General features: G+C 41.4%; 1 protein-coding gene across 1 annotated transcript in view; it reads left to right on the top strand.

Annotated features, from left to right (window-relative positions):
* Positions 1–16,557, top strand: part of LOC306741757 (solute carrier family 66 member 2) — a gene marked incomplete at its 5' end in the record, with an annotated part of 41,998 nt that overhangs the window by 9,074 nt on the left and 16,367 nt on the right. The gene's annotated exons all lie outside the window — the stretch shown is intronic.

Raw genomic sequence — 16,557 nt, forward strand, 5'->3', positions numbered from 1 at the left:
TTTAGTGGATAATTGGAATTTAGCAGATTGTTTAAGTCTACTTGTGTCATGATTTGACAAAACACTGGGTTACCCAACACAAGCTTGCCATGACATAAAAACCCATCCTCTCATAAAACGTTTTCAATCTCAAAAAGATTCTGTGATGAACCATTTTTCAGAGGAACAGGAATTTGCAGCGTGTGTGCGTGTGCACGTGCGTGCGTGTGTGTGTGTGTGTGTGTGTGTGTGTGGGACAGGATGCAGCAGGGTGCTGCTTTCCTAATTGGCACCGTGCTGTCCATAAGACACCAGACGTATGCAGACTTCTGTGACTCGTCCCACTGTGCTTCCTGAGAACATTGCTGCCTGCAGGACTGCCCTCAAACCCAAACACACACACACACACACACACACACACACACACACACACACACACACACACACACACACACACACACACACACACACACAACAAAGCAGGGTGTTTAGCAAGCAGCTCAGATAATTATCAGAATAACAATAGGAGACAAGCGCAAGTGGTTTATGATAAACAGTTTTTAATCATCAGTGCTGTTAGATTAATCCTAACTGAATCAATTTAACATTACTTTTTTAACACAAGGCACTATATTTTGCTGGACACCCTACAATTATTTAATTACTTTCATTTTTACAAGCAATACGTTTTCGTTGGAAGCTAAATAGATTTGCAAACCCCACATCAAATCTGCTTTACGGTATGTCCTAATGTGGTAATCCCTATCTGACGGTTGTTTCTCTTTAGATATTAGGATAGAGCAATAACTTAATTGGTGACACAGATTTATTTGTGTTGGGAATCGTGTATTTAGCCCTCGAATCGACTTCAAAGCAACAGTCCTCCCTGAGATGCCACGGTTTACCGCTGCTCCTCAGATGACTGTAGTCATGTCTCGTATTGACTCTGAGGATCACTGTTGGACAACGTGTCCTATAATCTCTCACAGGGAACCTTTCAGTGTTGTCGCCCCAGAGAGGTTCCTCAGTATAGAAGCAGCAGAAACATCTCTATCTGCTCTCCCCCTTCTTCGTTGGTCATTCTTCAACTTCATTAATTTACTCCTCCTTTCTCTCCCATGCAGCGATATACATCTTTCTTCATTTCTCTCCTCTCTTCTCTCTGAATTGCCGAAGCAAGGAAATGGACACTGATGGAACCTCACAGCAAGACCATGCTGGCTGATGCTCAGATCCTATTCCATCTGCATCATGTTGTAAACAAGCACTGAAAGCCACGGCTTTGGTCATCTACCAAAGGAAAATAATACTTATTTTCAAGACATGTCCAGATGCGTCTGGGTCATGTGGCGAGCTGTTGATCATCAATGTGTGATCAGATTCTGAGGTGTTTTATAAAGGCAGGCCCAGTCCCAACAGTCCCTGTTGGTCAGGGTGTTTGTGGCAGTGTGCAACACCAATCAGTGTCGACACACTGAGGTTATTGTTGTGGAAAGCCACACGATAAGCTTCTTAAAGTCCGGTCCGTCCTCGGTCGGAGTGGGAATGAAGTCTATACGTCCCTTTTCTAACTGATCTGTTTACATAACTGAACAAACTGGCTAAGAAGGCCGGCTCCATCATTGGCTGTAAACTGGACAGTCTGAAAATGGGGTGGAGAGGAGGACACTGAATAAATGATTATCCATATTGGATAACCCGGACCAGGCTCTCCACCTGCTACTGCAGGGACAGATACAGGAGACTATAAGACTTTATGATAAATCACCTCTGCCCAAATCCATCACACAACGATACCGTTACACTGTTGTTTGTTTGTTTGTTTGGCTACATCTTTGCACTATTGTTTTGTTAGTTTGTTTAATTGAATTATCTATAAAATACAGTGCATTTCGTGATTATCACATCCACTCAGTAGTTAACATTACCGTGCCAAAGATTTGCACGTTTACACATTTAAATTAACAGCTAAATATAACATTTCAAAACTGAAGCTGAGCAGCTGGTTTGGCAGTCATCATGTCTGCCATGGCTTCTTCTTATGTATTTGTCTCCACTGTGTAGATAATGTTAAAAAAACAAACATTAAAAGCATTGCAATACTAAAAGGCAAAGAAAGACAATATATCATATTGATTGTCAGCTGTTGGTGTCAATCAGTGTGATACTTTTCTCTTATGTATTATGTGTTTACTATTGAGAACGGCACATTTTTGCATAATCTCTGCTGTTTGCCAAAGTTAGCAGCCTTGTTAGCACCCTGCCTCGCATTGCCACTCACCTGGAAATATAGCTGTATAAAAAGCTACAATCTTAATAAACTGAGATGGGCATTATCTCCGGTTGGCGGGAACACAGGAAGAAGGGAACACAGGAAAGTAACCAGCTGCATTGTGAGGAAGGTCGATGGAGCTTTTCTCCAAATAATTACTTTTAATGAAGCACTGCTGTGCTAATTACTCGGACTGATGGTGGTGATGAGGTAATTGCACCCCGAGGAAGAAGAAGTGTTTGTGGCTGTGTCTGTGCGTACGTTTGTGTCACATCCTGTGAGAGACTCGACCACAAGAGATGCAGATATCCTCTGTTTCCTGCAAACAACAAATATCTCTGATGATTCTTGGAACCAATCTCTGTTATATCATCACATTCTCAGTTTTCCATGTTGTTACTGTGTGCATGTCAGTGCCAGTCGTGTAAATTACACAAAATTGGTTATTTTGGTGACAGGTTTCCCTGTCAATCATTCAGAGTCAGAGCCCATTCCCAGCACTGTAGCTAAGCCGGCCATGTGGAGTGTTGAAAGATTTACAAGTTACGTGTGTAACTTATACAACATTTTAACTTGATCAAACAAAAGTCTTCCTCATCTGCAGTTGCTGAATCTCATTTCTCATTTATTTCATTCAGCTTTGTCGTCTCAATACGTCAGAAGAGTAGAGCCTAGATGGGACACTCTGTCTGTGAGATGGATCCCAAGCACTGGGCAACATGAGTAACTGGAGCAATTTGGTTTAGTAAAAAATTGCCTGTGTGTTTGTTTGTTTATAGCCATGGCATTACCAAATATGTGCCCTAATATACCCACAAAATGTAATTGAACTGTCAATCTACACATTCAGACTGTAAAAACCACACAAAGCAAATGTATGTTGAATGTGAACTCCCCTTTTAGCAAGAGCCTTGACGTGTTAACATGTCACATTGACTTTGTTTACATGCGCCAAATATTCCGGTTTTGTTCCTAATAAGCTGTTAACATTGTTAATGAAAATTAATATTCCACTAATATTTCCAATTATAGGCAGCCGTGTATATTCTGATTAATGGAAATCGACCCCCAGCTGCATCCTCATCACGGGGGGCCTTTGAATCCCACGTCGACTTCATTTTTCATTCTGGGCTGTGTTTGACGGGTCGATGCCCTAACAAGTCGTTTATTACGGCAAACTATGGAAAAGTGGAACGGCAGGAGCCGCTTGTGTCATTTTACTTCTTTGAGTCGACGTATGTTTTTTTCAAAGTGTTCAACCGGCTATAATTTTTCTTTGAACCACTTTCTTGAAAAGGTCGGTTGCGATATTTGTGCATATCCAAAAACCTGTTGATATCCAAGTCCTTCCTGATGCCTAGGCGTGTTTCTCTTTCCGAGCAGAGAGGTGGGCTTTTCTTTTGGGCATGCACCTCTACTCCAGCTTTGCAAACTATTCACTAGTTGGTTTGTCGACAACGCACAGAGCTCCTATCGGCATAATGGTGGACTATGAGTGGGCATGTAAACATATTCATTGTTGGATCCGGAAAGATTTTGACATGCACAATGTCACTCTGCAGCTAATAGTAGCTGACTTTGTGGTCTCGTCCCATTATCTTTTATTTACACCTGCTTATCTCTCGAGGAAGAAAGCCTCCCATTGACGGCGTGTCTCCCCTAGCAGACCCTAATAAATAAATAGTCCCCGTGCTGAGCGTCCTTATCTGGACCACCGACTCCTCCATCTGGTCAACAGCTGATTATTGGAGCCGATCACCTTCACACACAGCCGGGCTTAACTTTGACGTGTGTGTGTGTGTGTGTGTGTGTGTGTGTGTGTGTGTGTGTGTGTGTGTGTGTGTGTGTGTGTGTGTGTGTGTGTGTGTGTGTGTGTGTGTGTGTGTGTGTGTGTGTGTGTGTGTGTGTGTGTTTAAACAAGAAGAAAGTGGGCCGAGAAAGAGAAACAGTCGGTGTACTTTTGTCTATATGCACACCATGAGGTATTGTGCTGTATTTACACCCACACCACTGACACCAGAGTGTGTGAGATAGATAGAGCCCAAGTCTTGTTCTCTTCCATCTCTGTCCACCTCTTCGTCACCTCCTCAAGTCCATCCACTTCACTCCTCCACCCTCAGCACCAAGGTCACTGCATCTCAGCATCTCGCTTCACCACTCCGTCTAGGTACCATCATGAGACACACGGCTCCATCGTCCATTAGACCAACACTCCAGCCGTTCAGGACCATTTCACGTCTGCCGTAATCAAAGTTAGAATTACTCTTTTTCAATAGGAACAGCATTTGTAAGTGGTCCAGAGTCTGTCGTTGAGTCGTGTAGCGATTGTCGGCCCCCCTCCACTTTGTGAATAAATAGTTATGATGCTTTAATCAGAAATCATTTGGAATTTAAATATGTAACAGATGTCAACTAAAATGCTTAATCATTTATTTTTGTTAACCGTATCAATGTGGCTAGCTAATTTAGTTTAACTATTGTCAATATAATAATTCAGTCTCTTTTATAAATGTGTATATAGTGAGTTACTTCATAATTGGTCAGCTTGTTGTGTGTAACAAGCAAGTGACGAGTATCACTGTTATATCACTGTATCACTGTTTTCATGGATGTACCCCATGACCATGGCCTGGGACTATGCTTGACAAATAAAGGCTGAATAATAATAAAAATCTATAAATATACTCATTTGATGTGAAATGCCACTACACATGAGCAGTAAGTATCATGGAGACATTTGCATCATGGCTAGGCGCTCCGATTTATGACATACAAAGTCCTTGGCACACAGACGGTTATTCCATTGTCCTGCTGTATTATCCTAAAATTGCAGGAGATTAAAAAAAAAAACAGCGTTTGTCCAACATTGTGAGACCAATCGAGATATGAATATCAAACACCCTGAAAGCTGAAAGCCAGCACGCTCATAAAGCCTCCGTTTCATTTATCATCCAGCGTGCTGGAGTAGAGCGAGAACAATAACAAAATGTGTCACTGTTCACATACCGATGGCGCTGCATTGTGTCAATTATAGGCACCGCCATGAGAGATGGACTTTCCTGCTCATTGTCAGCTCGGCTTCGGTGCGTCGATCTGATGCGAACGCGCGTATCAAACGGCACGAGCTGCCAACACTGGTTTGAAGCCGCTAATATGAGTGAGGCCTGGGATGTTTTGCCTTATCTGAATCTCCTGCTGTTCCCTCAGCCATTGTTCAACTGCTGGTGAAAATGAGGGTCAGCCCTGTCAGCGTCTTTTAAGTTCCCTAAAACAACTTCTTGATAAAGAACAGTTCAAAGTGAAAGATTTTGGGAAACTTGAGTGGCTATGACTAAGTGACTATGACTAAGTGTTTGTTATGTCATTGCTGGCAGGGATGAACGCTTCAGTGTTTGGTATTAGTAGATAACAAGCTCATCAACCAACAACCATAATAAGAAAGCATATCCGCTGACTCATCGCAACCTTTGAAAAACACATGAAACAGAAGAGCAGAACTGTGAGGTCAAACTTTGACTTTGCTGTAGACGACAAATCCTCAACGAGCAAAGACCTTCACAGAGAGACCACTGGGGTTCCTCGAGGCCAAAGCACCTGCAGACTCAACCGATCTTGTGTGATCTTGAAAGGATTTGAGACAGTCCGGGATTTAGCTGGCATGCGAACCAAGATACAGAAGCTTATGCGGATGCTATCATCCAGACAACTGAAGGACGACGCCAATGAAGTGCTTTTTTTTTTTTTTTTAATCTCTGATTTTCTCTGCCTAATGGAACTTCCAGTACTGGATAGATACGGGGCAAGAAGAGTCCGGAGAGGGAGGAGGGCCTGTGATTGACAAGTTGTGAGAGGGTCAATGAAAAGAGAGCTATAAAGAGGACAGCAAGAGAGAACTAGAGAGCAGAGGTCTTCTTGCGGTCAAGAGGTTCCCACTGTGTCAAGCGTCCCAGGTCTGTGTGTCAATATGTCTTAATACCTGAGTAAATACGGGCAGACGCTCTATCATGTGGTGCAATTTGCATAATCACAATAGAAAAATGTGCTGAGGTGGAGAGTGTGAAGTGTGAAGTCAGGGAGAAATGAACGGTACTCTCTGAGAGCAGCATGATGCTCCACCAGTTTAGATCTCAGTGTTTCCATTTGTTCCCATTTAGATTTCAGATCAGGTCTAATTATCCTCTGATCTGTTTCGGTTTGTGTCTAACTGTCCAGATTGGATTTATTTATTTGAATTTAACTTATTCCCTTTCTGTGTGGGCGGCGACTTGGGTCCAACGGGCGTGTGATGACCTTTAGTAGAGCGTGGGAGACAAACAAAAAAAGAGAGACTAAGAAAATCCATTGTAGTGACATTTGCGTACGCAGAGCACGGAAATACCACCGGAATCATTATCATGTTATTAATGTCAAGAATGTTTTTCCAAGGTCAATATGCCATATTCAATTCCAGGTAAACACCTTGCCACATCAATACATGACAAACAGCATCTGCTGGACTTGTACTAACAATACACAGTATTACCAGGCACCATCGTTGAGTATATTTCGAGTTAAGTTCTAGTTGTTTACAGTGATGTATTCTGAATATTCACTTTTTCAGTGCGTGAACATTTAAGGTATCTGGAGAGCCCAACCCACAAACTATGACATAAGACAAGCCAGTCAGTTTTGGCTCCCCTTCATATCTCACATGCAGGTTCATTAGAATGTACACATTTAATGACCTTTGCAAAGATGCAACATATTTAATATTTATCTCGCTTTTTCGGCAGGACGGCTCAAAGAGACTTGCACTAAAACGGAGCGGTTCAGACATGCATGGTGATGAAAAAATGTTTATTTTATAGTAGAAAGGTAAAACACAAGTATGTACCTGAAATTGAGCCCTTCAAGTTCAGCTTCTAGTTCAGATTTGAGGTATTTATGGTATATATCATTTTATCTTATAACGTATTACTTATTTCAATTATGCTATAATGATGCAAAATCCCATCTAGGGATAAATAATAACTGCATGAACCCTTATGACACAATACAATTCTGTACATTTTTGGTCATTACATTTTACTCTGATGACTTCACTGCATGGAACCAGCAGGGTTGCATAGTCCGGACAGTAGCTGCTGGTAGTCAGCGTCAGGCAGACCAAATGGTCATCAGTCATGGTGGAACGGTGTTTGGACTTAATCTTTTTCATGTGGGAAAAGGCTGACTCTAGGGCTGCAACTAACGATTATTTTCATAAACGACTAATCTATCGACTGTTTTTCGATTAATCAACTAATCTAATGACTATTTCCCATAGCAAATTAAGAATAGTAACTCAAAATGTTGGAATTTGAACTTCAAATGTATTTGAGTAACAAGATCTGAACATCAGAACATCATCATAACAAATAAATTAAATAGTAATACAAATTAAAGTGCAAATATGCTTTAAAAGTAAAGAAAAAGTACAAATAAAACTTTAAAGGTAACTCAACATAGCAATCAAGCCTCTGAAAGTGCAAAATAACTAAAGAATAACTGGGCTGCAAGTGCCATTCAAAGTCCAAAAGTTTAAAAAAAATTGTCCATCCTACCCGATAATGAAAGCGCAAGGGTTTAAAAGTAAATCAAAATGACTTATTACAGTCCCACGTCTTGCTGCTCCCTCCTTCAGGGGAACACACAATTTACACACGTTTTAAATTGTAATTCAGAAACGTGAGCATACTGACATGCTCTTAGTTGGTTGTATTCTGCATGTTTAACAACATGGAGAAACTCCTGTATCTCCGGACAGAGCTCTATAAGCCATCTCACATCAGTGTGCAGCAGGAAGTCAGAGTGGCTGCAGTCCTTCTCCAGATGCGCACAGAACATCCGTCTTTGAAGAGCTCTCGCTCGATTAGACGATCTTTGTTGCCACATCCGTGATCTCTTTCATGTTTAGCGTTGTAGCCCATAATGCTTGTTGGTGTATTATGCAGTGGTAATTAAGGAAGTCGGGGAAAACATCTCCCTGTACTTGGCAATACATCCATTCAAGCGGCCAACCATTGCGGGCGCAGCTTCCGTAGTGATTGACATTAATTTGCACACTGAGAGCTGGGTTTTGTCGCTAAAGTTTTTTTAAAATTTTTTTTAATTATTATTATTTTTTAAATTGCATGCGATCTACCCGCACTACCTCCGCGATCGACTGGTAGATCGCGATCGACATATTGGGCACCCCTGATCTAGACAGTATATCATAATATGGAAAATGTATGCAAAGAAATAATAAATTGATGTTCTGCTGTTATGTGTTACATCAGTCAAAACTCATTTAGTCAATTTTGAATTAGAATTACACTCAAAATCAATCCTTTTGGATTACTGCCTTATACGAGCCTATGAAAGGACACACAAGCACACACATACCTGTAGGGATACAGACCACGTGGTTACGTCAGAAATTGAGGCCTTGAACCTGACTGGATGAAGTTATTTTTGGGGGAGTGGTGCCAACTGAATAGGCTCACCTCCCCTCCCTCCCTCATTTATCTCAGAGCAGCAGACGCCTGCCAATGACTTTTTAGGGCCGAAAGTGGACGGAGGCGCTAGAGCGAGAATGAATGTAATTCATGGTGGCGGTGGATGTGTTTGACAGTATGCCAGAACTGTCAATGGACCTGAAGATGGAAAAAAGAAAAGAAGATGTTGTTCGGTGTGGAGAAGTCCTGTACCGACTGTACTGATAGACGGTGTTCTGTCGGGACGCGCAGGAGTGGGCCGTCAATCTTCCTGTCGTGAAGGTGAACGACTTCACCAGCACATGCTTACAGAAAATATTTTTCCCAGAGACCTTTTCTGACTGTTTCTATCTAGCCATTAACGAGGAGTATCGCACCGAAGTGGCACCTGCCATGCGTGTGATGTGACCGCTGTAGAGTCCCCAGACAGGGAGGTGGTGCACGTTGCGGCTCGGCTCTGGAGCGCTTTATGTTATTTAATGAATCAGGTGCGGATGTGGAATACGGGAGCACGTCGCCGAGGTCGGGCGGTGGGGGTCACAGCATTGTTGTTGTGGGTCATTAATGCCAGTGGAGTTCATTAGTTAAGCCTCGTCTGGGTCAAGAGGGGAGAAGGAACACAACCACATACACTCAGCGAGGAAGCAATCAGTTGCGGGGAAAACACAGCCACGGTTCACTGGCAAGGTCAAGGCCGCTTTCTGACGTGCTACTGCGGCAGAAGCTCAGAGGAAAAAGTGTTCTTGATGAAACATGTTTATTATTTGCTGCAAGCCGACCGGATCATGACTAAAAGACCCTTTTCTCTCTTTCGCTCTCTCAGATCATAGTTTTCCTCTTCCTCATAGTTTTTTTTTAATTAGCTGCAAATATATGCAGTTAACAAGTGGTACAAAAAAAAGGATAAATTGATAAATTAGACATGTACTTATTATAATCATGTCAGTTAAAGTAGCTATACAGTAAATGCACAGTATATATAGTAGTAGTAAAACTTAATTTGATTAAAATCAAAACGTTATATTAAAAGTCATTTATGAATTGTCATTTTATTTCTTCAGATGTCTTCTCACTTAAATGTGGAGATACATTTTTAATATACTCAAAGCGGACATGGACAGCTGATAGGTATCTATCTACTGCTGTACATCTGTACAACATTTATACAAAATACTGACACTCTACTTTGTGCTTAAACAGGCTCAGCACCTGCAAGCTCACAGCCAGCTCCTGTTAGCCAGCAACCCAAGGGAAAGACACGCCACTTTGTTTTGCTATTCATAAATTAATCTGTTTTACTCCCGAAGAACATCTTTCAAGTCGCACTGCCAAGGTAATGCAGAATTAAACAGCTCTATGCTTTGATGCCAAGTGTAAAAATTCAGGCCCATACTGTGTCCAATACTTATTGTGCCTCAGCTCTGTAGTTACTTACAGCAGCAGGTTTCATTTCATGGTTTTAGTAAAGGGACGCTAGTTAGATGCATTTAATAGCAGTTGTTATGATAAAGGCAGGGGTATAATGGCTATAAAGGAGCAAAATGTAGTAAATGTAAAATGTAATAAATGTGCTAAAATTGATACAGTTAATTTGTATTCTGTTATTTATAGGATTTTGTTCCTATTTTTCTTTCTTTCTCTGTTTGCGTAGAGCTGCTCTTGACCTCATACCTATCCAGTTACTGCACTCAGCTAACTGTACTGATATAATTTCCATGTTAGGCTTTGAACCATGCAGGTTATAGCACAGTCTTTATAGATGCCAGGAGGAAACCTCTATCAAAATGCCTCACCACAGGCATTCAAGCAAGCAACTGTAAACTGTTGACTTGTGAATGTATTACTTTGATGTTTCTGCCTGAGTGACTTTTTGTAATGAAAAAATATTAAAGAAAATGAATGTTCCAGATGTCCCTGTGAATAGATATGCTATTATAATATCAGACAGGGTTTTTTATTTATTTATTTTGATAGATGTCACCAAACACAGCTTAGAGAAGACCACTGCAGTGCTGACAGGGGTCAAAGAATCAATGTGGCTGTTTCAAGTTAGTTTATTTTGTTAATGTTCCTCACATAAAAGATAGAAATAGAAGACGTACTCACGACAGACGGGGCAGTGAAGCAGCAAATCCAAAACTGGATATGTATTGTTATATTAAGATATGTAAGGTGAGAAGATAATGCAAACAAAACAAATGAAAATGCAGAATGTGTTGTACCGACTACTGCATTATGCCTGTGGCAAACGCACACAGAAGCTATTGGAAATCAAAGAGTTACAGTAATTGCGCTGGACATTGTGATTCCCGTGTGTGTGTGTGTGTGTGTGTGTGTGTGTGTGTGTGTGTGTGTGTGTGTGTGTGTGTGTGTGTGTGTGTGTGTGTACATCTTCAAGATATGATCAGAAATTTGAACGTCTCAGCAAAATGAAAAGATCAGCCTGAAGTATACAGCGAAGCAAAGTGTTATCTTAAGCCTGCTTGCCCAGTGAAAGCGACCTGAATGGCATTGTTTTGTCTTTTTCACTTTCCCATTGCACTTCTCCTTGCTTATCCCTTTCTCACACATTTTCCGTTATTTCGTTTGTACCTTTCATTAGTAAATGAGTCGTTAATTACTGTTATTTAGTTTTTCTCCGCATGGCTCTTGACTTCACGAAATTAGATTTTTTATTTTTTTTTGGCAGCCGATTAAGAACCCATTCTTGTGGGTCAGATGTTGCCATTTTGTGTGATTTAAGGCACGGAGTAGCTGTTTACTGAAGCTCTCGAGAACATGACTGGAAAGGTTACAGCCAGGAATCTGGAGAGAAATAGCCGGCCTTGTTGCCACAAATAACCCCTTGTAACGCATGACTGGTCTCGAGCCGTTCGTTCTCCACACAGTGATGTGCCAGTCTGACATTGTGCAGCATCCCCTCTCCACTAGGAAGCGTCTAAACAGTTAGGATGGAGGGAGGGAGGGAGAGTGAAATGGATTGAATGGGTGCTAGGTGCAGAAGATTGGGGGCTTTTGTAGAATTACAAGGAGATGGTTCTTGTCATTATCGTTTCTTTTTAATTCCACTTTTATTGGTCTACTTTTAATTAAGTTTGTGTTAAATGATAAGTGTGTGGATTGTTCTTGTGCCTGCACCTAAATAATTGCTCAAATAAAGGGTTTTTGATTTTGTGAAGACCGAAAGTTCAGTCAGCAATTCTCATGTTTGTCCTCGTAAATTAACCAAATGTTTTACAAAAGCAGGCAGTTGTGTAATGAAGTTTGTTCTGTTCTCAAGTTAAATATGAACTAGTTCAAGAGCCTGAATCCACTGGGAGGGCAATTTGTTCTTCTGTGTTTCATTCACAAAGTAACCTATTGAGTGGATATTATTTTAGCTTTTGTATTATTCAGAGAGCTGACCGAGAGAGAGACCCCTTCCTATCCGTCTTCCCTCAGACCGGTTCTGCTGGTGAGCCCAGTTATGTCTGGGCTGCAGGAACAAGCCTCCTTTCTTTTGGTGTTCAGTCTGTGGGAGAGATGTAGAACGGTTCAGAACAGTTCAGTGACTCCCTGTCTGTCCAAATGGTGGCCGAGTCCCTCTGGTGTCCCTATTATTAAGAGCTTGTCAAGATGCTATAAGAGGATTTTTTTTTTCCTGGTGTGGCTGTTCTGTTAATACTTTGCGGAGCTGTGTTCATGAGCTGAAAAGGCAAAGGCTCAGCTCATAGATATTGTGAGATCATCCCTGACCAATTTCTGGATCAGGTTAGGCTGGTGTAGTCAGTTATCCCCTTGGGTTTCCTGATCTACTACTACTGACAAAGTAGGATTGTTTTTTTAACCATTATAATAATCTGAAAAGTCCATTCAATCCTGCCTTTCCAACAAGAATCTGCACCCAAGTGACAGCCTACAAAAGATCTCGGAACGGCAACTTTCACACAGTATAAAATACACAGAGGAGGCTCCACGGAGCTGAGTCGTCCTGCTAGCGGTCTAACGATGCTGAGTCAGCATATCTCAGAAGCTCTCTAGCTGTCAGCGTCTATCCTCGTCTCTGTCTCGCTATACTCTCGGCTTCGTACGGTGCTTTCTCTGCTCGTCCTGCTTGGGAATACCGCGGGTTTAGCCTCCGTCCATCTATGTGACTGACTCCAGGCTGACTTTCCCTCTCTTTCTGACTTCCCACAATCCCTTGAGTGAGGGTGCTCTTAAGCTCTAATATATAGATAGAACACCTGCTAAGACCTACACCTGAACACACACACACACACACACACACACACGCACACACACACACATTGATTGACTTACACTGCCTGAGCAACTTCACATCTTCCCTGAGTAACTTTATACACAGTTATTGACCTCCTCGCGGCTGCTCCCTCGCCCGTTTTAGTAATTGAATTGTTTGATCTCGCATTGGGCTTTGTGTAAACAAAGAGCCCGCGTGAAGAAGGAGTGTCTCGCCCCCTCCCAGCAGCCTCTGGGGTCTTTGAAGTGCATCCCTGGCCTCGACACACCAGACAGGAGGATGCTGTTTTGGAAAAAAGACCACCTGTCCTACTGTGTGTGTGTCAGCGACGTGGGTGAAAGGAAGATAGTGAGCTGGTCAGGAAATGGGAGGTGGGGAAGATGCATGATATAGGAGAACAAATAAAACAGATGACTCCATGAATGATGCATCGCTTTCTCTCCCCATTTAACTCTTCCGGGCAATTTGATTATGCAGGTAAACATTTAAGGCTGTATAAGTGAGAGACGAAATGGTAATAGAGAGAGAGGGAGGGAGTTGGGACAAGAGGAGAGGAGAGTGGGTGTGTTGCTTTCTGCATGGAAATAAATTTGCTTGGTAAAAGGATAAAGTGGGTTTGTGTATAAAGAGGGTGTGTGTGTGTGTGTGTGTATAATGATGATGAGCAGGAGAGAGGAAAGGGAAGCTGAATTAAAAATGCAGCGATGGAAAGAGGAGAGGCTCAGCAGGAGGCTTTTATACACTGAAAAGTTGACAGTAGTATTGAAATACCGCTCCTCTCATTGTTGCTGCTGTCAGCATGTTTATTCTTCCCCACCCTGGCCTCATTCAAAAGGAAATGGAAGGGCTTTTATGTTGCCGATAAAGGGCAGCCTCTCGCCGGTGTCTGCAATGACTCGGTTTTGATGTGTTGAAGTAAACGCGGCACCAGCGGTGAAGAGGCACTTGTGGTCGGGAGCTGAAAAATGTGCCAGACTCACTTGTCTTCAGCTCTTTGGCTCCTGTCAGCATGATGGCTTGTGAGGACAGACATATGTCACGCGCAGAGTCGATATTTGTCAAGTGGTATGTGTGTGAGAGAGCTTACGTGTGTGCGCGTGTGCGTGCGTGTGTGTGTGTGTGTCTTGTATCGCTCTACGCTCAGCAGTGGGCGATGTGTCTTCTGTGGCTCTCCGTAATCAAACCATTAATCACGTTCGCTGTTTGCCACAAACATGCCACGCTGCACTCGCTGCAGGATGTCTCACTCTCTCTGTCCCAGGATGCAACATCAGATGCAGCCCACTGGAGTGGAATGGGAAGCGTCCCGGCTGGTGTTGGCTGTGTCTGTGTGCACGGAATATTTGTGCGTGACCAAATGTGTTCAGTATGTGAGATGATATTAATGAATGAGGCTCTGTTAAAACGGAAAATGCTGCTGAAGAATGAGAGATGGTTCTGGTACAGTGGAAAAGTAGGCTGGGATACTCGCGTTCCCTCAAAAGTAGAATTTTCACCTCACCTAAATGTTGTACTTTTGTTATATCTATTTGTAGCTTTGAACATTGACAGGAGTCATTACCATCTCTGAGTCCCTAAGTAGGAATGCAATTGTTTTTGACAAAAAACAATTGCATCAAACACAAATTCCAATTTCTAATTGATTTTTAAGAAGAATATAAGTATGCTGCCCTCAGTATATGTGCTGTGATACACCTTGGCAGTTAGACAAACTCCTTCTTGACATCACGACTCTGAAGACAGTTGTCCGTTGTCCACAGGTTTATTGACGTAAGAAAGAGTAAAACTAAAACACACAAAAAGCATAATGAATACAAATAAAATGCTTTCTCATTAACCTTATACATACACATGTCAATATACTGATTCTTCAGTGACATACATTGCTTTGTTTTTAACCGCTACTTTTTATGTATTCACTGGTGATTTACCTACATATGTTCTTGTAAACCACTGTATTTTAACATATCAAGAACTATCTATTCATTTTTACTTGTATTTATTCTGTCAAGAACTTTACCAACAGTCATAGCGGATTAGTCATTAACTATAATGACTCGATGTGCATAAAACATCCCAAAACTAAACATCGTCACAAAAATAATCATCTGCGATCATAAGTAACAATAAAACAAATCAATACATACCAATGATACCATCAAAAGGCATAAGATGCAGGCAGACTCAACTGGATTGGAAAACTACCGAAAACAGCAGTTCTGAGCCATGTTCTCACTTATTCACTTCCTGATTATAAATCACCTGACAAGTTACAGGACATTTCCTGTTTCAAAATAAAACGTGTTTCAAAATAAAACGTATAACATTCTGATTTAACAATTGTAACAAAACAATAAGCCTACAAAAGACGTAATAAACATTATATCATATAACATTTAGAAAGACGAGCAGATACACACATTTCGAAAATTATGCAGCAAATATTTCATTTGAATCAACTAGTCTATTAATCGTTTAATAGTTTGAGCTTTGTTGTAGAGGACACTTACTTATACTAATCCAAGTCCTGACCAAACTGGTGCTGGAACGTTTGCTCATTTCATTGATCAATTGGTTGAAACAAGATGTATTAATGACAGTTTTGATGAATAATTTAAGCAATTTATCACCAAAAATGCCAATGGTTCTCTGGTTCCTCCTTGTTTTACTATCACAGGGGTACCCTTTTTTATTTTAGAACATTTTATAGACCAATCGGCCAATCAAAAGAAAAATAATGAATAGATTCAATCACCAATAAAATAACTAGTTGCAGCTCTCAAGCTGCCACAGAAGAGAAGATTTTTCTGATCTGACTTTGATTTCAGCATTCTTCTCTCGTGTGTGTGTGTGTATATATATATATATATATATATATATATATATGCTGTATATAGAAATTCAAGGACATGCAGACGCATGCATTTTCCCCTCATACACATGCAACCTATTCAGTCAGTGCGAAAGGTAACAGCGGCGCATGTTGAAGTCAGGTGCTTCGCTGCATGGCCCGTCACACTTGACTCCTCAAGCTAACTAATGTGCTCTTATCTGGCCATCAATCCCCTTTAGCTGATGTCAGCTGGTTTTCCACAGCTCCATAGTAATGCATAAGCAATGAGAGACTGTCGATTATCTCACATTATGGTCCATTGAAGAGAAGTCTAAGTCTAATTCGAAATCATACTCTGACTTTTCTGTGCAGTCAATGGTGCCGACAACCTCTTCCATTCGAGCTGAGTAGCGGTTTTAGCAAACAACATGGTATTTATTAGTGAAAATCCACACGTGTTTAATTGAGGTTTGTCAGTGGGAAGATAGCTTGGAGCCCATGGTAATACACTTTCTGAGGCCTCATCAAGAGCCAGATCATTCCAAAGTAATAGAAATGTAAAAGCTTTTGAGTGTCTCATTTATCTTTGTTCCGTTCACTTACGCATGTGCACAGTATTGATTTAGGAGTGCTGGCTTTGCAGAATTTCTATACATCCTTTAATGGAACGCTCTTATTACCGCTCTTTCCTTCTTTTCCCATTACATCGCCACTTACAATCTCTGCCTGCTCGAGC

The sequence above is a fragment of the Taurulus bubalis genome (assembly GCF_910589615.1).
Source record: "Taurulus bubalis genome assembly, chromosome: 9".
NCBI lineage: Eukaryota > Metazoa > Chordata > Actinopteri > Perciformes > Cottidae > Taurulus > Taurulus bubalis.